This window comes from Leptodactylus fuscus, chromosome 1, assembly GCF_031893055.1.
Source record: "Leptodactylus fuscus isolate aLepFus1 chromosome 1, aLepFus1.hap2, whole genome shotgun sequence".
Taxonomy (NCBI): Eukaryota; Metazoa; Chordata; class Amphibia; order Anura; family Leptodactylidae; genus Leptodactylus; species Leptodactylus fuscus.
In genome coordinates, this window is record NC_134265.1 from 124,277,859 (window position 1) to 124,292,444 (window position 14,586).

The following is a 14,586-nucleotide window of genomic DNA, read 5'->3' on the forward strand; positions in this document are numbered from 1 at the left end:
CGCAGGCGGCATGGGCGCCGCCATGTTTCCCCGATCGCCGCCCTCCTGAACGTCACATGAGGGCGGTGATCGGTTGCTATGACAGCCGGAAGCCTATTGAAGGCTTCCAGGCTTGTCTCTGCACGAGATCTATTAGACGATGCCAGAGGCATCGTCTAATAGAAGTGCTGGGATTCTGCTATTCACTGCAGTACTGTAGTATTGCAGTGAATAGTATGAGCGATCAGACCCCCTAGGTTTCAAGGTACCTAAGGGGTCTGATCATAAATGTATAACAAGAAAAAAAAAAGTTTTTAAAAGTATTAAAAAAAAAATATATATTAAAGTTCAAATCACCCCCCTTTCCCTAGATTAGCTATTAAAGTAATTAAAGAACATTAAACATAAATATATTAGGTATCCCCGCGCTCCAAAATGCCCGAACTATTAGAATATTAAAACATTTATCCCGTACTCCGAACGGCGTAGCGGCAAAAAAAATAAAAACAGCCAAAAAGCGTTTTTTTCAACACTTTGCCTCCTATAAAAAATTGAATAAAAAGTGATCAAACCATCAGATCTTTCCCCAAATGGTATCAATAGAAACGTCATCTTGTCTCGCATAAAAAGACACCACAACCAGCTCCATACATGGAAATATGAAAAAGTTACAGGTGTTAGAACATGATGACACAAAATTTTTTTTCTATTTTGCAAAGTTTATCATTTTTTTAAAAGTATCAAAACATTTCAAATACTATATAAATTTGGTATCACCGCGTTCGTACTGACACGTAGAACACAGGTAATATGTCATTTGTACCAAAAAGTGAACGCTGTAAAAATTAAACCCATAAGAAAATGGCGCAAATGCATTTTTTCTCCAATTGCACCTCATTCTGAATTTTTTTCCAGCTTCCCAGTACATTGCACAGCATATTGAATGATGCCATTACAAAGTACAATTTGTCCCGCAAACAATAAGCCATCATGTGACTCTGTGAACTGAAAAATGAAAAAGTTATGGCTCTTGAAATGTGAGGAGGGAAAAACGAAAATGCGAAACCAAAAAATGGCCTGGTCCTTAAGGGGTTAAGGAGAGATCATCTACATAGGTGGGAGTCTGTCCCCAGCATCCCCATCAATGAGCTGTTCTCAGCAAGGAGACAGTTCAGTTCTCTGTGTAATGGCCAGTCCAGGTTACAGCAGATCAGCTCAGGTCATTCATATAAATGGAGCTAAACTGCATTGACTCAGTTCAGCCACTACACAGAGAACAGCGATGTCTGCTTCCTCATACATTATCTGTTTATTAGCTGCCTAGTACACCTGTATAAAGATGGTGCCGGGTGATCAGATATCTGATGATCTTTAAAGGGACTCTATCAGCAAAATTATGCTGATAGCGCCCCGCATATGTGTGAATAGCCTTTAAAAAGGCTACTCAGGCACCGCTAATCCAATTTTAAACCCCCCTGCCCGTTTTAAAATAAAAGTATAAAAACATATATGTAAGTGATACCTGAACGTGCACGCTGGGCGGTCGTGCACAATCCGACGTCATCTTCGGTCCCTCCTTCCTCTTCTTTCTTCTTCCAGTGACATCCTCCTGTCCTGGCTCTTCTCCGCATTCATCTTCTTTTCTTCCGGATATGAAGACTTTCGCAAGCGTTCTGCGCATGCTCGCGTAGTTCTAAGGATACTTGGAACTACAACAAAAATGGCGGCGGCACGTGCGCAGTAGCACTTCGGAGGGAGCGCTACTGCGCACACGCGGGATTTGAACACAACCCGCCGGAAAAACAGAAGATGAAGGCAGAGAAGATCCAGAAGAGGAGGACGTCTATTTACGCATACATGGGGCTCTATCAGCATAATTTTGCTGATAGAGCTCCTTTAACTGGTTCCATACCAACCATTGACTATGTGCATCCTGGAGGTGCACCCTTAATTCTGCAATGACATACCTGAACATCCTTTCAGATTTCAGCAGTTGCATGACATTGTACAGCTGCAAAAACAGGGAGCCAGCTGTAAAAAAGGAAAGGTGAAACACGTGTTGGGGCTTTTCTTCCCATTGGTCTGTATTCTCATATTTATTTATTTATGTATATTCATTTTGTTTATGGCCATTCTGAGACTTTATTGATGTGCTATGATTACATATTTTAACTATATGACTCCCAAGTGTATGAATTCATATTGCATTAGTTATATGAGAGCTGGAATACAGTACTTTTCACTGTTATGTCTGTGGCTGTATTTTGCGTTCTATGGTTTTAAATGGACAATAGAGTATTAACCCTTTCGTGACTGGCCTCTCATAGGCCTTGATGACCAGAATAGAGATGAGCGAACACTGTTCGGATCAGCCGATCCGAACAGCACGCACCCATAGAAATGAATGGAAGCACTTGTGACGCTGACTTTGCCGGCGGCCGGCCGGCGTCACAGGTGCTTCCATTCATTTCTATGGATGCGTGCTGTTCGGATCGGCTGATCATCGGCTGATCATCTCTAGACCAGAACATTTTTTTGCGTTTTTCCGTCTTCAAATACCAAACCCTATACCAAGCCCTATAGCTTTTTTTTTTTTTTTTTTTCTGTCAATGCAGCTCTATGTTTTTTTGCGGAAAAAGTAATGGTATTTGATGGCACTATTTTGGGGTAGGTACGTATCATTGATTAACTTTTATTAACTGTTTCTAGGAAAGAAAAGAACAGCCATTTTGTAATTCCCTTTTATTCTATAAATTTTGCAGCCTTCATCGTGTGGCTTAAATAACCTGATACATTCATTCCTTGGGTCGATACAATTAACTTGATACCATATTTGTGCCGTTTTTTGGGTTTTTTAAATTTTACTACTTTTGCTAAATAAAAACCCTGTAATAATAATTATATTTCCATCGCCACTTTTCAAGACTTATAACTTATTTTTTTTAAGGGCTTATTTTTTTATGGGAAGATGTTTTTATTTAGGACATTTTGGAGGATCTAGACCAGGGGTGGGCAATTAATTTTCCCATGGGGCCAAATTGGAACGGTTCTAGAGGGCCATGCGCGTCGCGGCAAATTTAGCTCCACCCACTTCTCTGCTGACTCCACCCATTCTCAATCATTTTTCCATGTGCCCCACAAAGTAAAATCCTCCTGCAGTCACCCTAACATTATACACCCCCACATATAACATTTTCCTCCAAATGTCCCACAGTATTAAGTCTCTCCTGGTGCCCCAGTAGAAACTAGAGGGGGCATTAAGCTGGGGCAGCTGGAGGGGACATTAACTGGTGGCAACTAGAGGCAGATATGTCCTCCTCCAGCTACCCCCAATGGTTCAATATCCTCCTCCATCTGCCCCCTAGTTTAATGTCCTCCCCTCCATGTGCATTCAGTTTAACTGCCCCCCTACATCTTCCCCTAGTTCCCCCCTCTTACTCACACATGCTGTCTCTTCTCTCTTTATCATCCAGCAGCCCAGCCGCTTGCATGAAGCACACAGTCCCGTGTGGCTCCGCCCACTAACGAGTCATAGCCTATCCTGGTGATAGGCTGTGATGACATCATTACAGGTCCTTCAAAAACCTTCCACTAGCTATGCGGGCCAGATAGAAGCAGTCAGAGGGCTGGATGTGGCCCGCGGGCCGCACATTGCCCAGGTCTGATCTAGACCAAAAAACTGCAGTTTTGTTTTTTTTTATTTCAGATTATTGGCAGAGGATTAAGGGGCAACAAGCACTGAAACGCGTAAGCAGCCCAACATGTGGCGGTTTTTTTGTCTTCACTTTTATGTTTTTGTGATTTTGTGTGCATTTTTTTATGTGAATTTTTCATTCGGTAGATGTGTTATTTTTAATTATTGTGCTATGGAGTATTAAAAGTTAAAGGGGTATGCCCAACTGGCTTGTTCACCAACCTGCATGCTGTATGCTCTATTCACTTCCTGGTTTTCTCAGTACATTGGTGGGCGGGGTTTCACTTACTGTCTCCCAAGCAAAGCCAGCTCTGCTATCTCTCTTCATAGCAGTACAAGTTTGCAGTCAGTAATGAGGGATTGGTTGGAAATAAATTAGCACAGTATCACTGGAAGATGCACAATATGAAGCTGATGTAGCAGAGCTGGATTTGATAGATGCAATAAACTCCGTTTTAGGTCTGTGATTACATACAGAGGTAACAGACTCCCTGTCTCAGCCCTTATCAGCAAAATTCAATTAGCCGACTGATGACTGGAAAAGCTGGAGATAAACAGCTCAGAAATACAAGCTCCTGGGTCCAGAGCACTCAGCTCCCCCTCCCCTATGTGAGAGCAGGGAGTTATGTCACGTGTCCTGGGCGGAGAGATAAAGAGCTCAGAAATACAAGCTGCTCCCGAGCACTTCACTTCACTTGTCTTGGGCGAGGAGATAAGCTCATCCCCAGATCCATGGTTATGGAAACACAGTGTAAACAATGAAGTGAATAAATTAAGATAACGGACAAAGAAAGCAGTTTTGATAAAGCAATGTATTTAGGAAAAGTCTTAAATCCACATAAGCTAGCAGTATAGATAGGATACTTGAGATGGGATAACCCTTTTAAGTTTTATACATTTTTTGGTTTCTTCTGTGATGCTGGAAACATTTTTTTGTTTTTTCCATTTGGTTTTCTCCTAGCCGAGAAGTTTTTACCATGTACGCATAGATTCCTGTTTATGGCCACTGTTTGAGTTGTCTGGTAATTTTTGGTTTTTTGGCTTCCCAAATATTTTAGATTGGGGATCAGATGATTGCATTTTTGCTAATTGCCCTTAGAGATAGAAAGTGTATAAATATAATTTGACATATTTATGACATATCGCCAGGATACTCCAGAAATGTGGGTATCCCACATTGTGGGTCCCACCCTTGACCGATGAGAATAGAGAGCACATCACCCAATTCATGTCTACGGGAATTCCAAAAACAGCTGAGCAGGCAGTTTCCCATAAACAGTAAATGATGGGTATACAACATTAATAATTTCTCAATCAAAATCAAAATCTATCATTATCAGTGTTTAGCTCTGATGCCTTTTAGCGCTGGAGTCCTGGGTTCGAATCAAGCCAAAGAAGACATCTGCAAAGAGTTTGTATGGTCTCCCTATGTTTGCATGAGTTTCCTCGGGCACTCTGTTTTTCTCCAACATATTGATATGGAATTTAGATTGTGAGCCCTGGACAATATCTCTCTGGAAGCACTATGGAATATAATGGCGGTATATAAGTAAGCATAATAAATAATAATTAATTAATGGATATGATACTAATTGTATTTTTAAGTGCTTCCCCCAAGGCGTGTTATTTAGCTTTTTCTTTTGTATGTACTGAAGCGAAACCTTTAAATTATCTCAGTTAATAAATGATTTCTTCAATAACCCCAGACATTTGGAAACAACTATATTAACAAGTACTGCAGCCATTTTCTGTCAATAAATGGGGCAATTTTTCAATTGTATCAACTTTTTTGTATCTTTTTCTTATATTATCAGCCATTTCAGAGAACATTTGGGGTTCCTGCACTAAAGAATCCATCACCCTAATGTTCTACACTTTATCTTACATTTTGTACATTCTTTGTTTTCCACAGACATAAGTAAGGGGGCAAATCCACTTCTTTAGATAAATTGTAGTAGTTTATCAATAGGTGGTAGGCATGAGGACCACCCAGCCCAACAAGAGGTCAGTGTGCCCCTCTGACTGAAAATGGGAACATGAGCAGGTAGTGAAGGCTGGGTGAGTTGTTGCCATGTCTGATAAGACCACATTAGGCCTAAGATTATTAGATATTACTCTCTGAGTTAGGTTGCGACTCAGGGGGTCCATAGAGCTGTATAAAAGATGAACAGCCTGAGGAATAAAGCTTTGAATAAAGCTTAGTAGGAATAAAGCTTAGTAGACAGATGAGGGGGAACATTGCACAGATGTGTAACTATTGAGTGCACACATTGATTGTCCAAAGCCCTCCATGTACTTCACTTCATTTATTAAATAGAGATATTAATATCTAGTCAACAACAACTAACCTGCTTCTTGAAGGCTTCCAGGAATCTTCTAGCTAAGACTTTAAGTAACACGGCAAAAAAAGAAAAAATCCTATAAAAGGAAAACAATGTGAGCCTAGGTATATGTATTTACCCCCCACAGTCTGAATTCTATCAGGTCACAGTTCTGTTTCAGTATTGTTGTACTTAGTTTAATTCAGTAGAGGCCATTAATAGAAGCGAGTTATGGGAACAGCACTGTGCTACCCACTGTCATACACTTCAGTGCTCATGCACTTTCTTTGCTTCATTCTCTTACAATCCCTAGAGTTATATAGAAGTAGGAGGAGACGTGAATTACTGGAACAATTTACTTTCTCCTTGCTGTGAAAAGTAAAAGATAATATAAATGGTTTCAATAACTTACACTAACTTTTGGGTATTGGTAGAGTAAAATAATAAAATCCTATTTTCACGGTATCACAATATTTATTTCTCAAATTCTCTGTAGCACAAATGGATGAGCTTTCAAGGAAAATGTTTCACATAGCTATTGCACAAAAGTATTAAAGCCTGCTGTGAAATTTTCATTTATATTTGATATACTACACTGTCTACCAATAAGTATTTGGACACCCTTGCAAATGAAGATACCTGCGGTTGTGATGTACATCATGCTTTCCGCCGTTAAATAGGAAACAGCACTGGCATTAGTCACATGCAAAATGAAGTGCAGAGTTGTCCAATTTCGAGAAAGGGGTAATTGTGGGGCACAACAGAAATGGTTGATCCTTAAGGGATATAACAAGCAAACTGAATTACCCAAAATCAACAGTGGCCTATGTGATTACGAAGTAGAAGGTGAACAGCGATTGTCAGAATGTGCCCTGAGTCGGCAGACTCCCGAAACTGGGAGATAGAGACCGACGGATTCTGGCCAGAGAAACTGCACCCAACCGATGGCTCACATACACCAGGAGTTTCAACAGGCATCCGGGAGTATTGTGTCAATCACAAGGAAGCATCTGCTGAGTTCTACCTACTATTGGATATGAATAAATGTTGTTTTTCTATTCAACCACAGGTGTCCAAATACTTATTGGTAGACAGTGTAATAACACTTGGTTTAGTGCAGGGAAGGGGTGCCCTCTCTATTCATATCCAGTAGTTAGTTCCATCATCTGTGCAAAGGAACTGATCCTGCAGTGATGCCATATCTGACCACCAGACATGAGGCCGCTGAGTAGAAGCCACATTGGGAACCCATGACAATATTGCTGAAGTACTGGAACAAGAAATCAATGCAGATGACCAGGGACCCACAGGATGAAGAAAATGTATCACTTTCTTTTTTCTTTTTTCTTTTTTTTTTTTTTTGGGGGGGGGGGAGAGGGAGGTCAGAGAGGAAATACAACTCAATTGTCAGAATTCTGTAATTGTTCCTGATCAAACTTTCCAGATATTCCAAGACAGGTTTAGGTCCCATCCTTGATACTAAGTATAAAATTTGTGAACATACCTGTAATGAAATCATGTGCATGTAGTCCTTCCTGTTCCTACTGATTTTCTGGGAACTAAAGTGTGTTTTGCTGCCATTTAGTGAAAAAATATAACATTAGCTTATGGAAATGTACTGCAGTTTCAATGAAGATATATATTATACATTTCAACAATGAAATATCATTTATTGGTTACTCAATTCAGAGTCAAGTTACAAATGTCAAGTCTGTGTAAATGTGGAGAACCTCATTACCTGTAGGAATTGGCATTAGGACCATTGATTGAAAAAGTGTAATGTGAATGTCACAAAGAAAAAAAACATTTACTTACTTTTTAGAATATACCTTTGTTCATCTTGACCACACAATAGTCATGTTCTCTGCCTTGATTTAGAGCATGTGCATCCTTATAATAACCAACCATAAGATCGTCCAGTTTAACCAGCTATTAGGCTGCATTCACACTGAGTAACGCTGGCGTTTTTTTGTGCTTATTTTTGCACATAGTGCCGCGTCAATGCCGCGTTTGCGCCGCGCTATTTTGCGGTCGCGTTGAACGGCGCAAACGCGGCATATACGCGGCGTTAACGCGGCGCTATGTGCAAAAATAAGCACAAAAAACGCCAGCATTATTCAGTGTGAATGCAGCCTTACAGTAAAGTGTGCGGAATATGGGTTTATTTTAAATGGGAAATATCAAGCCATGTGATCAACAATATTGCAAATCCTTATTCAGGCTACTCCTTCTTCTAGATAGCGCCTTAAAGTGTCACTGTCATTTGAAGTGTGTCTTTTTTTTCTTAGAATAAGCTTTTGTACACAAGGAATAGCTCGAATTCTGAACAATATATGACTTGTATTCTCCTCTATTTCTGAGCAGGCTCCATGTGATCAGTCAGCACATTAACCAGCACTGAGAGATAATGATGTGAGATACATACTGCTGCCTAGTGTGATCACTGAAGAGAAGGAGCAAAAAGATAGAGTTGGTTAATATGAAGACTGGGTGATCGCATAGAGCTACAGTATATCTGTATTTACAGGATATAGAGAACAGTTTACATCCTTTGCTATGCAGTGTCTATGTGTATCTAGAATGTCTGTATTGTAGAATGCTGTGTATAAGAGCTGTGGGCATGACTGATGGCTGCAGTGACACCCCTACCATAGGTATAGTACATACCCTTACCACAGCAACCAAACAAGCCAACTGTGTAAAGGAGTGTAACCGAATTTGGTCATGTTAACCCTAAAAATTTAGACTTGTACCACAAAATCTGTATAACATTATTGTGGCTGACAGCTATTCCAGGGTATTAGCTCCTATTTATATGAAATGACAAGTACACTTTAAGCCATCATACATCTCTATGCTGAACAGAGGTCTCGACTTAGTACAGTAGTACTTGTGGTCTATGTATTTTGGCTAGAGTATGAACAGTACAAAGTAGCAGCATTACGGCTGCTTGAGAGTGGCCTTAGAAACAGATACGCTTGAGATTAACCACTATTGATTTATAGATGGCTCTAATTTTGGTTCTATATTTTACTTTTTCCTTATTATGCCAATGAAAAATATTTGTAATGCTCTTTTCTCTTTGGGACCCAAAGCACAGGGAACGTTATGGAGTAGGGGGGTAAGTGGCTGCCATACAGGTTACAAGGGTCAATTGTTTTACAGGAAAATAATTTTTCCGATCAGTATATTTTTGCCATGTGGGAGGAGACTGGAGTAGCCAGAGGAAACCCACACAAACACACAGAGAACATACAAACTCCATGCAGAAATTGTCTGTAGTCAGATTTGAACCCAGGCCCCAGTGCTGCTGTCAATGTCATTTCTGTGTATTTATGTGTCATGATATCTTAATTATAGATTAATATTTCATTCTTTTCCATTTATCTAATGGTCTTTAAACTGGATATAAAGATATAGTCTTAAGTGGCACGGTGGCTCAGTGGTTAGCACTGGAGTTTGTATGTTCTACCTGTGTTTGTGTTGGTTTCCTCCCACACTCCAAAGACATACTGATAGGGAAAAAAAATAAATGCAAAAATAAAGCCATATTCTTGTGTAGACAACTGCTATTAAAGTGAAGGGAAATTGAGGCATTAAAGCATTGTTCTTTACTAAAGGCAACTTGTCACATGGAATATTCTGTTCACACTGTAAGGAGCATGTTACAGAGGAGAGGGTGCTGAGCAGATTTATATATGTTTGTGAGAAAAGATCCAGGATAACCATTTAACAACTAAAATCTGTACTGCCCCTATGCTGAGAAGTCATGGAGGCCATCCTATCAGTGACTGATCACTTCCCTTCTATGACTGGGCATACATAGCTGTCAATCACTGATAGGACCGCCCCCTTGACTCTTCAGCATACATTTTAATAGATAAATTTCAAGTTATACTGAATCTTTTCACAAAAACCTGTACATCAATCTTTTCAGCTCCTTCTATTCTATTACGTAATGCCTGTAGATTGAACAGCATTTTCTGTGTGACAGGGACCTTTTAAAGTAGAATATTAGCACCCTAAATGGTTGCCTATCATACCTACCTTTCATCTACCCCCTTATAACAATTTTGCCGTTACTGTCTTTCTTTGCATGGGTGATGGTACGTTTTTATTCGTGTATGGGGGGGGGAGGGGCGGATTCAATATGATCTATCATTGATTTATTGAAGCCTCTACTTTTTCTATACTGAGAAGACATAGAAGTGGTCCTATCAGTGATTGTCAGCCTACCCTCTATGACTATGTGTACAGACATAGCTCTCAGTCACTGTTAGAACTGGCTATTTGACTTTATAACAAAGAAAAAGCAGTTGTCAGTTACCCAACAAACCTAGAAGTCAATCTGCTAAACTACTCCTGCTCTATAACATGATGCCTAGAGATTGCAATCCATTTTCCTGGTGACAGTTCCCTTTAAAGAACTCACTCATGTCTGAAAAAGAGATATATAGATGCCCATACATCTCAGATAAATATTGGCGAATTCTGATCATTTCAAGGATTGGCTAACAATCAAATGTGTATAGGCAGTCCCTGTCTGTATATGCCTGGGGAAACAAGGACTAGGCAACATCTCAACATTCTTCATTCTCTGTTCTAGGGGATAAGCTGTTTCCAGAGGTTTCCCTTGAAGTAAGCATTCAGACTTGCTTGATCTCTTGTCTTTGAGGCGGTTAAGGGAGATATTTGTCTTAGGTGTATAAATGTAATTATAACCAGGTTCCTAAAAACATTGTAATGGCTCATGCACACAACTATATGGAGCTATAATACACTTCCAGTACTATCTATGGGCCCATACTCTATTTCATGTGCCTCCAATGTAATACATACGTATGTAGTCATTTTCTGTTAAATATTGTATGAATGCAATCGAAACAAAATGAAATCACTAGTAAATAGTATAAAGAGAAGTGCTTGGAATAAAGTTATCAAACATGTTCTGAACTGATGATTAATTGTTATTTCAGTCATGAAGCCATGGCTTTATGAGGTGCGTCCAACATACTAGTCTAAGGTCAGATTGGCAATACAGTCTAGAGTCTACAGAACTGGTAATATTGGCAAAATTAATATGTCATTTATAGGACCCAATACTCTCGCCAAATGTTTAATTAAAAACAAACAAGCAAAAAAAAGATAATGAATCGTAATGTCGGGTTTTATCTCAAAATGTAGTAGCCTAAAAGTGAATAAAGCTAAAGAGAAAGGGGGCACTCCATTAAATAAAGCAGAAAAAAACATGAATTTTTTTCACATGCGCAATATTTCATGCTGCAATATTCTGCTATATTTTGGACATGTGTACTAGTTAATATATATGTATATAGTGGCAGCCAAAAAAACTGCACCATTTAACAAAATGTAATGATTGTCTTTTTCCATTTCCATCCTCTTCTCTTCTGGATGACGAGTATTTGGCAATTTTGTACGTCACGTGACATTTTTCTGTTGATTTCGTAGTAGGAGGTATACATATCATCTGCAGGGACTCAATTTATATGCATCACATACATTTCACACTGGTGGTGCATTCTTTTTGGATGCGACTGTATATATATATATATATATATATATATATATATATATATATATATATTTATTTATTTATTTATTTTTTTTTTTTTTGCTGCTTTTGGGTTTAATTTTTTTTTGTAGATAGAAAGAAAACTGTGAGAGAAATATTATAAAGTAATGTGTGCAAAAATTGCTTGTAAAAGGTGAGAAAGGTCCTTTATCAGTGGACTCATGGAATAAAAGGTCATGATAGTTTTGCTCACATTATTTTGTAGTGCTGACATTTTTTCCATTTGTATATTGGAGGACACTTTTTTGCTGCCTTTCTGTGGTTTGCACCAACCACTGCTAGTCAATGAAAGAGAGAGAGAGAGGTACATCAAATGAAGTGGCAAAATATCGTGTAAACTGATGCATAAAATGGTAGTTTGCATCAGTTTTATTTATTATGTTTGGGTTATTTGGAAAAAAATAAAAAGATTCTGACTGACCCAAAAGACTCTATGAAAAGACGCAGAAAAGAAGTGTGAACAAGTTGTAAAACAAACTAAACATACACAGGTTCACTGTATAACTAAAGAGAAACTTTAGTGTGCTTGTATTGTCCAAAGATAAGCATAAGGATAGTTTGAGGATAGTTGAGGATAGTTTACTTATCAGGTTTCACAGTAACTGGTCTCCTGTACTATGTTATATTCGAGGCTAATAAAAGGAATTAGATAAATGAAAACACGGACTTTGGGGGTCCTTAGTCATTTCATCTGCTGCTCAACTATTATTCTTAGCATTAGCACTATATGCCTTGAGTTACTAGGAAAATAAACCAATACAAACCAGTGAGGGATCTCGATAAATGGCATATATATATATATATATATATATATATATATATATATATATATATATATATATATGCACACACACATATGTAATAAAAGAAACATTACGTTCTAACTGTCTGCAGCAGCTTGTTTCTACAGCATTTGCTTGAGTTTCTGCAGCATGTAAGAAAATTTCCAGATATTTCTGCAACAAATGTAGCTATTTTTTCAGCATTTTCAAGCATTTGTAGAAAAAAAAATTCATACACTTCAATAATTGGTTTGTATATACTATTATTTATATTTATATTAATATAATTAGTTATTATTAATAATTAGTATTTTTTTTTTTTAGCTTTTTAAACATACGTTTTTTCACTGGCAGTGCTGTACTTAACATGTTGTTCAAATACAAATATTAAATAAATTTATTTTATATATATATATATATATATATATATATATATATATATCTTAGTGATTAAGATTTCACTTCATTGTGTATTATTTATTACTGTTAATACACTGTAAACTAAACTCCATTTACCAGCTATCTATCCCAGCAGTTTTAGCCTGGCTTATAAAGTAAGCAAACAACAGCTAATAGGAGCCGAGGGCAGCGCAGATCTGCAGGAATACATTTCCACCAGCAGATGGCGCCTGCTGAACGTGCTTTGAAGCCACAGTCTCTTCTATCTGTATGACATCAACAGACACTCAGACAGGTGAGCCATCAGATTTATATCATTACTTTCCGTAATTTTTATATTGTTTCAAGGACCCGCAATGTGTTACAAGCACTGGCCGTATAAATGGATACCACTGTACAGCTATCATACTAATGATTTAAGAAATCAGAAACGCCTTGTAATATAAAACCTGTGTGAATATAGGCGTACAAATAGTAAAATAATAATATATAACATAATAAGAGATTTATATAGATATGTATATTATCTATGTCTTTTGTTCATAATAATAGTAATGTAATGTTTATTAGACAGAAGACACTGCTGATAATAATAACCTGCTTTTAGCTCGGAGATCCATAATCTTTCAGATGTTAAAGATATAAGGAACACAATAAAGCAGCCAGAATTCGCGTCATACTAGGAACAATTCGTATTAATTCAAGGGTAATTCGAATATTTTTTCTAGAACTAAATACAATCCGAAAATATATATAGTCATAGTAGAAATAATGTATTAATCTACTTTAATGTTGTTTTGCACGATAACGAATATCAGTTCTTTGGGTTATTATTCTCTATCTTTTTTGCAGTGACTCGACTTCATATATTACAAGAAAAAAATACAGTCACAGCGAATTTCAGAAAAAGGTCTTCTATAAAATAACCATTGGGCTGTGGTTATTGTGTACAGGATAGTACAGTCCAGACTGAGTACTTAGCTCCTGGTCCTGGGTGTTAGAAGTTTCCAGTGTGCAGCCTTGTATGTACAGGAGTATTTACAGTAGTATCTGTCCCCTTGTAAGCAAACACACTGGAGGTGCTATATTCTCCTATACCTTATGTGTCATGCTGCTCTGCACTCCAGACTTTACATTTCCTGGGACACCAGGGCACCAGACACTACTGGAAAGATCAATGTGCAGCCCTATAACAGCCTGCCACTGCCATGCTTCCCATACACACAGGCAGGGGGCTAAAGACAAATAAGAGGAGGGCAGATTACATTACAAGGTGGATATACAGCTCAGTGTCGCTTCATTATTTAATAAGGAAATAAGCCAGACTCTTAAGTGTTCCCATTCAACTACAACCAGAAATAATAATAATGCAAAAAATGCCTAGGAAGTATGAGGCAGAGGGAAGGATAATGTGTCACAGGCCGAGAGCACACAGGGATTTCATTTCAAAGAATCTATGGACGTTAGTGAATTATAAACAGCAAGTCCTGTGCTCGTACTCTCACCATACTGCACCCTTCTATATATACGAGTGTTTTATGTTATTTTGACTACTTTCATATATATATATATATATATATATATATATATATATATATATATATATATATATATCAGAAGTGGTGCTCTGACTGAAGTCCAAAATAATAAAGGAAGACAAAGCACCTTGATAAAGACTTTATTCCAGAGCAGAAACCTTGCTGATGTTTGTGCAAATAAACCTTCAATTATTTTTGACGGTGTAATTTCGGAGTGAAGCTTTTACATAGATAGATAGATAAATAGATTATATATATATATATATATATATATATATAT